Consider the following 8,870-nt stretch of genomic DNA (forward strand, 5'->3'; position numbering starts at 1 on the left):
TCTGGAAATATTAAATGGAAAATTCCAGAAATAAACAACTCACAAGTTTTAAATTTTGTGCTGTTCTGAGTAGCATGATAAAATCTTGTACTGTCCTGTTCTATCCCTCCAGGGACAGGAATCATGTCTTTGTCCAGTATATCTACGCTGTGGACACTACTCATCTGTTAGTCACTTAGTCATCCATCTCAGTTATCAGATCAACTATCATGGTACCATAGTGCTTGTGTTCAAGTAACCCTTATTTTATTTAATAGTGTTCCCAAAGTGCAAGACAGTAATTTTGGCGATTTGGATATGTAAAAGAGAAGCTATAAAGTGCTTCCTTTAAGTGAAAAGGTGAAAGTTCTCAACTTAATAAGGAAAAAAAAATTGTATGCTGAGGTTGCTGAAACCTACAGTAAGAACAAATCTATCCATGAAATTGTGAAGAAGGAAAAAAAAATTCATGCTTGTTTTGCTGTCTCACCTTAAACTGTGAAAGTTACAGTCACAGTGTGTGATAAGTGTTTAGTTAACACAGAAAAGGCATCAAACTTGTGGGTGGAAGACATGAACAGAAAATGTGTTCAAACTGATGGCAATATGTTGCACCTGAAAGCATTGAGCCTATACAACGATTTCAGCAAGGGGCCCCCTAAAACGAGTGACACCAAGTCATTTACTGCAAGTAAGGGGCAGTTACACAGATTCAGGAATATAGAAGGTTCATAGTAGCCTAATGCCATATCACAATGACCACATTATTCACCTCACTTCACTTATCTTATCACATAGGCATTGTATCATCTCACATCATCACAAGAAGAAGGATGAGTTCAGAACAATAAGATATTTTGAGAGAGAGGAGAGAGGCCACATTCACATAATTTTTATTGCAGTATATTGTTATTATATAATTGTTCTTTTTATTATTGTCAATTTGTTACTGTGATAATTTACAAATTAGACTTTATCATAGTATGTATATACAGGAAAAAACATAATATGTACAGAGCTTGGTACTATCTATTGGTTTATGGCATCCACTGGGATCTTGGGCTATATCCCTCACCAATAAGTGGAGATTATTGGACCTCAAATGACAAGTTTAAGTCAATAAAATGCAGAAGTTAGAGACACAGAGGGTAGCCAAAGTTGGTATTACTGTCAGTTCAGGAGACTGACATGAGGATCAGATTCGAGGATTTGAGAAGAGAAGGCAGAAATGTGTAAAGAGCTCCAGAGATGAGAAATAAGTTTAAAAAGTTGAATGCAATAATAAATAAGGCAAATAACTCAAGATGTACAATAAAACTTTAAAGAAAGGATTCTGGGAATATGGTGGTAGCAGCAACATACTTGTGTAAAGCAATGTAACTAGATAGCAAAACCAAAACCCATGGAAAATTTTGCAACGTAAGTGACATGATACCCCCACATAACATAAAAATTGGGTGGAGAAAACAAACGAAAACAAAACAATGCAAAAGGAAAACAAATAAAACACCAATAGCTACAAGGTCTATGTGAAATATATATCTGTGTAGGAGAACTCAGATGGAAGAAATGGGGCCTTTTGATGGATCTCAGAATAGAAGTACTCCGTAGTGCCAATAGCATTCATTGGGAAGGACAGCATGCCAATTTGATTGCACAGCTATAATTGGGAGGGATTTTTCAATGCAATAGTGGGTAAGTGAATATATACATGGCAATGACTAAAGAGGTTGAAAAAGTATATCGTATGAACTCTGGAAAGTGATTGGAGAGGGCTCATTTCCAAGACAGCTCCCAATATTAAGAAAAAATTGCCACAAAGAAGGACAAAAATTGTGCAGGACTGGAATATGAAGGACAGAAAAATAAGTTTTGTCCATGTCCACAATCGGTAATGGATCATTTTCCAGAGTTTCCATCTCTCAATATCCCAATTCAATGTGTAATTAGAGACAAAAAATGGTGTACAGAATGCCCAGACCTATGCTCCAAATGAGAGAGATTGGCAGCATCATGTGCTTGCTTATTATATTATATTTCACTGTACTCTCGCTTCTGTAGATGGATTTTCTCTTGGATCCACAGCAAGAATATAAGTAAATTATGAGAGTTTAGAAAGTGTTATACAATTTTCTTTTGTCCTGCCTCAAACCTAGAATAGAGTTGTAGTCATAGTGGGTGTTAATCAATTAATGTTGAAAAATAATGAAACATTTATCTTAGGCTTTCCAATTTATTTCTGCTCTGCCTTACTGAGATAACATTTTACTCAAAATTCTATGGTTTTTAATTTAATTTGAGTGCTGAACTGAAAAACTCTGAGAATTCTGGAAGAAGGAATTTCTGGTTTTAATCCTAGGGTATTTATTATTGACTCACGTAATCTTGGACAAGTTACTAAACTAGCTCTCAGCTTTCCATTCATGAATAATAATGACAATATATGGAAATACAAATAAAGCTACGGTCTGTGTTATTCAGTCCTCCAAATGTGAATTTCGATCTTAATTCATATATTTCTCAGCTGTTTAATGTGGTTCTTATATACAGTCAATAGAATACTTAAATCTCTTCTCCTGTTTTAATTTCTATCATTCTGATACTCCTAGGAGGCTTTCTTCTCCATGGTGGTGAGAGTGGGTATGGTGAGAAGTAATCAAATTCTTGATACATTTTTAAAGGTAGAGCCAAAAGAATTGCTGGGGGCAGAAAATGAGGGTGTGACTTTCATCCTTTCAGACTATGAATGATGAAGGTGTTTTTGTGTGAGTTGTTGTAAAAATAGGGTTACCATTAAATGAGTTGTGAGAATTGTGAGAGGTACAAGTTTGGCAAGAATGTGCCTTTCCATCAGGAGATCAATTTGGCCATATTAGGTTAAATATTTAATTGGAAAGATCAAGCAGGCAGTCAGATACTTGCCTGAAGTTCAAGAGAAAAGAAAGACAAAACTTGTGCAGGACTGAGACAAAAAATTTAGAATTATCAACTTCTAAAAGACATTTAAGATCTTCTTGGGAATGAGGATAGATAAAATTCCGAGGAGTAAGCCCTGCAGTATGGCAAAATTCAGAGTTTGCTGAGATGAGAAACTAATGAGAAGTGGCCAAAAAGTTAGGAGACAGCCAGGTGGATGTGTTATTTTGAAACTCCTCTTAAGAGCATGTATTAAGTATTGCTAATAAGCCAAGTAAAATAAAGGCAAAGAAATAGTCAATGAATTTAGCATGTGAAAGTCTTTGAGGAGACCATGATTAAAGAAATTTCAAAAGAGTAGAAGAAGAAAAACGTGGTTCAAGAGAAAAGTAGAAGATGAAAATTGGAGGAAAAAATATAGAAAATTATTTTAAACAGTTTGTCAGTAAATGGAACAAAGAAAATGATATCATAATTAAAGGTCAAATGAGGTCAAGAGAGATTATTGTTTCAATATTTATAATTGAAAAATTTTAAATATTTTTAAGCAATGAAAAAGATTTATTAGAAAATAAAATTGACGATGCAAAAGGAAAGGAGGGGAGTTGCTAGAGTGACATAACTGAGTAGATAAAAAGGGTGGATCTAAAGCAAAAGTGGAAATGTTATTAGCTAGGATCCTTGCAGTACAGAGAGTTCACTCAGAGTAGTACAGGGAGAACCTAAGTAGTTTTCACTGGTAAAACAGGGAATTAGTAATTGTCACGGAAATTAGTGAACTTCCCTATTTACTATCCCAATTTTCTCAGTGAAGTAGAAAGCTAGGTCATCCATCAGCCAACGTTCTGAAAACGGGAGAAGGCTCTGATGGTTTCAGAAGTGAGGAGAGAGCATGAATTCACTAAAGGAGAGGGAGAATGAAGGAACCAGGAAGCGTGATATGATGGCCAGACAGCACTAAGAACCATTCCTCCCACCCCCAAATTAGTGACAGTGAATTTACACTGGGAACAGTCAGGATGCTTCTGTGGTTTTCTCCAACCAAGTTCATTTGTGGGTGTGTAGTCATGATTTAGACTGAGATAAGACTTACTCATCGTCAAAGCTGGAAGTCAGTCACTGATCTACAAATCATTAGGCTCAGTGCACAAATAAAATTATATTGATATTGGGGGATAAGTGGCTGGAGAGGGCTCCCAAATGCTAGTTATGCTGCAGATATTTAGCTACAATAATATTATTGATTATTCAATCTTTTATTAATTCATTTTTCTACTCATTCATCCATTCATTCAAACATTGTTTAAGTACCCACTATGTGTTTCACTGTACAAATGCTGGTGATTTAGCAGCAAACAAGGTCACTGCTATCATCAGGAAGATACTCAAGTCAGTGTGTATGAAGAGGGGACAGAAACTTTAAATTAATAATCATGCAATTAATTATTTAATTTCAGTTGTACTAAATAACATTCAAGGGAATTGACTGGCATGATGAGACGAAGTGCATTTACCTGCTGAGGCTGCCATAACAAAATTTCACAGAGTGAATAACCCAAACAACAGAAATTTATTTATCACAATGTTAGAGGCTCATAATCCAATATCAATATGCTGAAGGTTTGGCTTCTCCCGAGCTATTCTCCTCATCTTACAGAGGGCTGCCTTCTTGCTTTGTCCTCACATGGCCTCTTCTCTGCCATGTGCAGACCTTGTGTCTCTTCTCATAAAGACAAAATTCTATTGGATTAGACCCCTACCCTTATGAGCTCATTTATCTTTAATTTCTTCTTTAAAGGCTTATATTTGCAGATATCAAATATAGTCCCATTGAAGGTTTCAACATTACAATTGGGGGATGGGAGAGAAAATTCAGTCCATAACGAGGACTGATAGAATATTAAATGGAAAAAAGCCCCCACGAAATCAGGAAACAATTATTTGAAGAAATGAAGTTTAAGCTGTGCTCCGAAGAATGAGAGTAGAAGAAGGCAGATGCCCCATTCCTGATGCAAAACTAGGGGGCAGTTCCTAAAACCACTTTCATGTCTGACACCAATCACAAGTTCAGGGGTCTCCAAGACTACCCTTGGTTTTGATAATTCACTAGAAGCTCTCACAGAATTCAACAAAAATTTTTATGCTCATGATTATGGTTTATTATGGTGAAAAATATAACATTGGTGAATGGATGAGATACAAGACACAGAGTTCAGGGATTTTTGTCCCTTCCCAGTGCAGTCAGAGACAATGCTACCTTTCCCAGCAAGAATGTGTGGCAATACACATGGAGTATTGCCAACCGAGGAAGCTCACTCTACTTCAGTCTCCAGAGATTTTACTGGAGTTCCATTATGGCCAAACTGCTCATGTGGTTGATCTGTTTCAAGCCCCGCAGAAATTTGAATTGCTACATCATGACGCAAAGTCCCTACTCTAAATCACGTTGAGTATTTGCTGAGATCCCAGATGTCCAGGCAAACAAAGACACTTCAATCGGGCATGGCATCTTAAGGATTTATAGATTACCTCCCAGAAGTGGAGAGCAAAGACTAGGCCTCTTTTTAAGCAAAGCTAAATTCTTTGCAATACACCTGGCTCTCAGTTACAAAATCCTTATTTTACATTAAGGCAACTGAAGAACAGAGAGTGACAAAACAATAAGATAGGGCTGTGGCCAAGTCTAGAAAAGAACTAGCACTCTTGAGACATTTTCCTCTGCTTTTCCTTCATTATATCTCCATTTTTCTAGAAAAATAAAACGATATATTAAAACGAAGTAATCAAGGAGAATCAGGCCTAGCTGGCAAAAAAAAAAAAAAAAAAAGCTAATGATCATGAACAGATTTCTCCTTTGAAAGAGAAATCAGGAAAATTAGATCACAATACTGTATAGTCTATTCTCATAGCTTCAAAGCAGTAAAAAAAATCTTAACAGCTTTTTTTGATGATTGAGGAAGAAGAGCTGGAAATGAGTACTATAATATTTCATTGTGAGTCTATGAATATGAGGAACTAGAAATGCCATCTATGGATTAAAAGGGATGGACTTGGTTTCAAGGCAGAGGTGTTATATGAAGTTCACCTGCACAAAAATGTGTGCCTGTTAGTAGTAGGACAGAATAGAATAAAATCTTTTAGGTAATAATGTATAAATTTGGAAATACTTGTGTCCTATGTGGTAACTCTTGGCATCTAATTTCAAGAGATATATCTCAAGAGCAGAAATAGAATTCTAGAAGAACTATCCTTTGGGTGTTCAGAATCATAGGAATATATATTTAAAAAAAAAAACCACCTGTTTACATACACAGTTTGATTTGAAAATGAAACACAATATCTATGGGCCAATGTGAGGTATAGTTATGTATCAATGAATATGTAGAATGAGTAGAGAAAGGGTATATTACATATTTGTTTATTGCCCAGTCAGTGCATGTAAAGATTCTTCATAGAATCTGGCAACATCTCTTCATGTTCTTTATTACCAAATGCCTGCTCCTTACAAATTTTTCAGGTTGCTTCACTATATAAAAAAAGAGCAAGAATGCTTTTATTACTCATAATGTCCTTCAGGATCTGTACTGAAACAACATATCTTTTTGCCTCTATAGTACCTTAATACCATTTTATAAAAAAAAAAAAATTGCTGATTCTATCATTACTAATGATGCTGCACCTTCATGCATCCCATGAAGGATGGTTTCCAAGGACTCAGATGTTACTGTGAGTTGTTAGTGATTGACCACAAAGGCAAGTCTTTCCCAAAATATGAAGGAAAATATAAATGATAATTTGTTTTCTGGTCATATTAAACTTCTAGTTAGGGTGCTCACATGGCAGTAATACTCTCCAGGGATTAGGGGGATGAGCGGGGGGTAAACCTGCAACTAAAGGACATGGGGAGCATTGTAGAGGGGAAGGGCATGCCTCTAACCCTCGCTAGGGTAAGGCAAAGAAATAAAATATAACCATAATGTTTGTTCATAATACCCTGAAATAAAAAAATAAATAAAAGAAAAAAAAAACTTCTAGTTAGGAATCTTATAGCATAAAGGTTGAACAACACATTTTCTTACCATTTGTTGAACTCTTTAAACATCAATCACTGTCTTCCTGGAACGTGACCTATCTCAGTGCCAACCATTCCTCTCCCTTCCATGCGTTACTACGAGTCTGGGAGAGAGAAAAAGAGCCGGTGGTTGAAACAAGAAAAGTAGTCTCATTCAAACACTGTCATCCCTCCTTCCACAGAGCTTAAGATCAAACAGGAGAGTTCAAAGTTACTACACAAAGTACAGGAAGATAAGACATTGACTCATCCAAAGGGCCCATTAGCATCTCAAAATGAGGAGCAAGAATCTGGAAAATTATCAGAAGATAAGTTTGCTCATCCTCAGGATCACCTGACAAATGGATTGGAGCCTGTGGGGAAGGGAAGGAATGGGGTGACCATCCTTAGTACCAGCAGGTGGAGGAGGAGTGTGGTGCACAGTGTAAAGAATCTCTACCAGCATTCCACTGCCATCAGGTATTGTAGACTGGAGATGACACCACTATGGAAATACAGGAGGGCAAGAAGTCCCCATTCCATGGGCTCAAACATGCAGCTCAATTCCAAGGGCCAGCAGTGAATTATCAGTAGCTCTAAGCTCTGAACTCATCCAGTGTCAGATTTAAATGAGAGTTGCCCAGTGTTAGGATATCAATACTATTTCAATAGCTTTATCTCTCATTGTACTGCACAAGAAAAATTTTGGCAACCAGCAGAGGTGATCCACCCAGCAGGCCTCCTGCCCACCAGAGGCCTTGTTCTAGAGTCTGTCCCTTCAGACATGAATCACAGAGCTACTCGAGACATCTGGTCAGCCAGCAGAAGGCATTGTGTAGCAGGCTAGATGGTCGGAATACCACCTAAGGGAAAGAAACAGCACAGGGACCTACTCAGGTCCAGTCGGAGCCTGGGGCTCCTCACTCAGCTCTGCCAGCCCAAACAAATCCAAGGCAGCGGAAAAGAACTTTGAAAACAGTCTAGGGAAGCACTCCAAAGTGCAGAGGAGATGAAGGAACAGCCTGTGGAGCAGCATCCAGAGCAGGATCTGTCCTTAACAGAATCTGCATGGTACTGCATTCTAGTGCAATGAAGTATGCCAGAAGGTGTTAGCTGCTATGTTTATACGTATCTTCACTATATCCGGGTATTTCAACTTTCAAATAGTAATTTTCCCTACTTTTTTCTTACATTCTGTACCATCGCTATTTGCTGGGGAGCATATGAGATCTGAGAGTAGGAAGAGCAAGGAGTACCTTTTTTATACCTTCTCCTTTATTTTTTCACATTACTTTTGAGCTTCCTAGAAGGTAAACATGTATGTAGAAAGACTGGAAACAGGAAACACAAAGGTGGCCAAGAGGTAGTGCTAAATATTCCCTCTTTTATGAGCCCGTTAGGGATACAAAGATATTCATAGAAAGTTACGAAAGTCCTCAATTTACTTTGATATGGCAAGTTCACAAACTACTGAAGATAAAAACATGAATGATTTTCTCTCTCTCTCCACACATATACATTCATTTTTTCAGTGGCTTCACAGTTTACTGTGGCACGAAGCCGTCATAAGTTTATTTTAACCACGGCTTTAGCCATGCTTATTTGAATTTTTCCAAGTTTCACAACGTAGCAGTAGGTATCTGTGTATACACAACTTTGCCCACAGTATTAAGCACACTATCTACGGAAGGAATGTGAAACTGCTGGGTCAAAGTATATGTGAATTTTTAATGTTTGTACACTGTTAAACTGTCTTGCCTGTTTTCCCACAATGGGCCCTCAACGATGATTGCTATATAATTAATGAGAAAAAAAGACAACTCGTGATCATGAAAAAAATTTATAATTGTATTCATTTGTATTTTCCTAATTCTCAGTGAGTTAAATATTTTAGATAATTTGGATTTTTGTATTTTCTCTCTTG

The sequence above is a fragment of the Propithecus coquereli genome, unplaced genomic scaffold, assembly GCF_000956105.1.
Source record: "Propithecus coquereli isolate 6110/MARCELLA unplaced genomic scaffold, Pcoq_1.0 Scaffold90, whole genome shotgun sequence".
NCBI classification, from domain to species: Eukaryota; Metazoa; Chordata; class Mammalia; order Primates; family Indriidae; genus Propithecus; species Propithecus coquereli.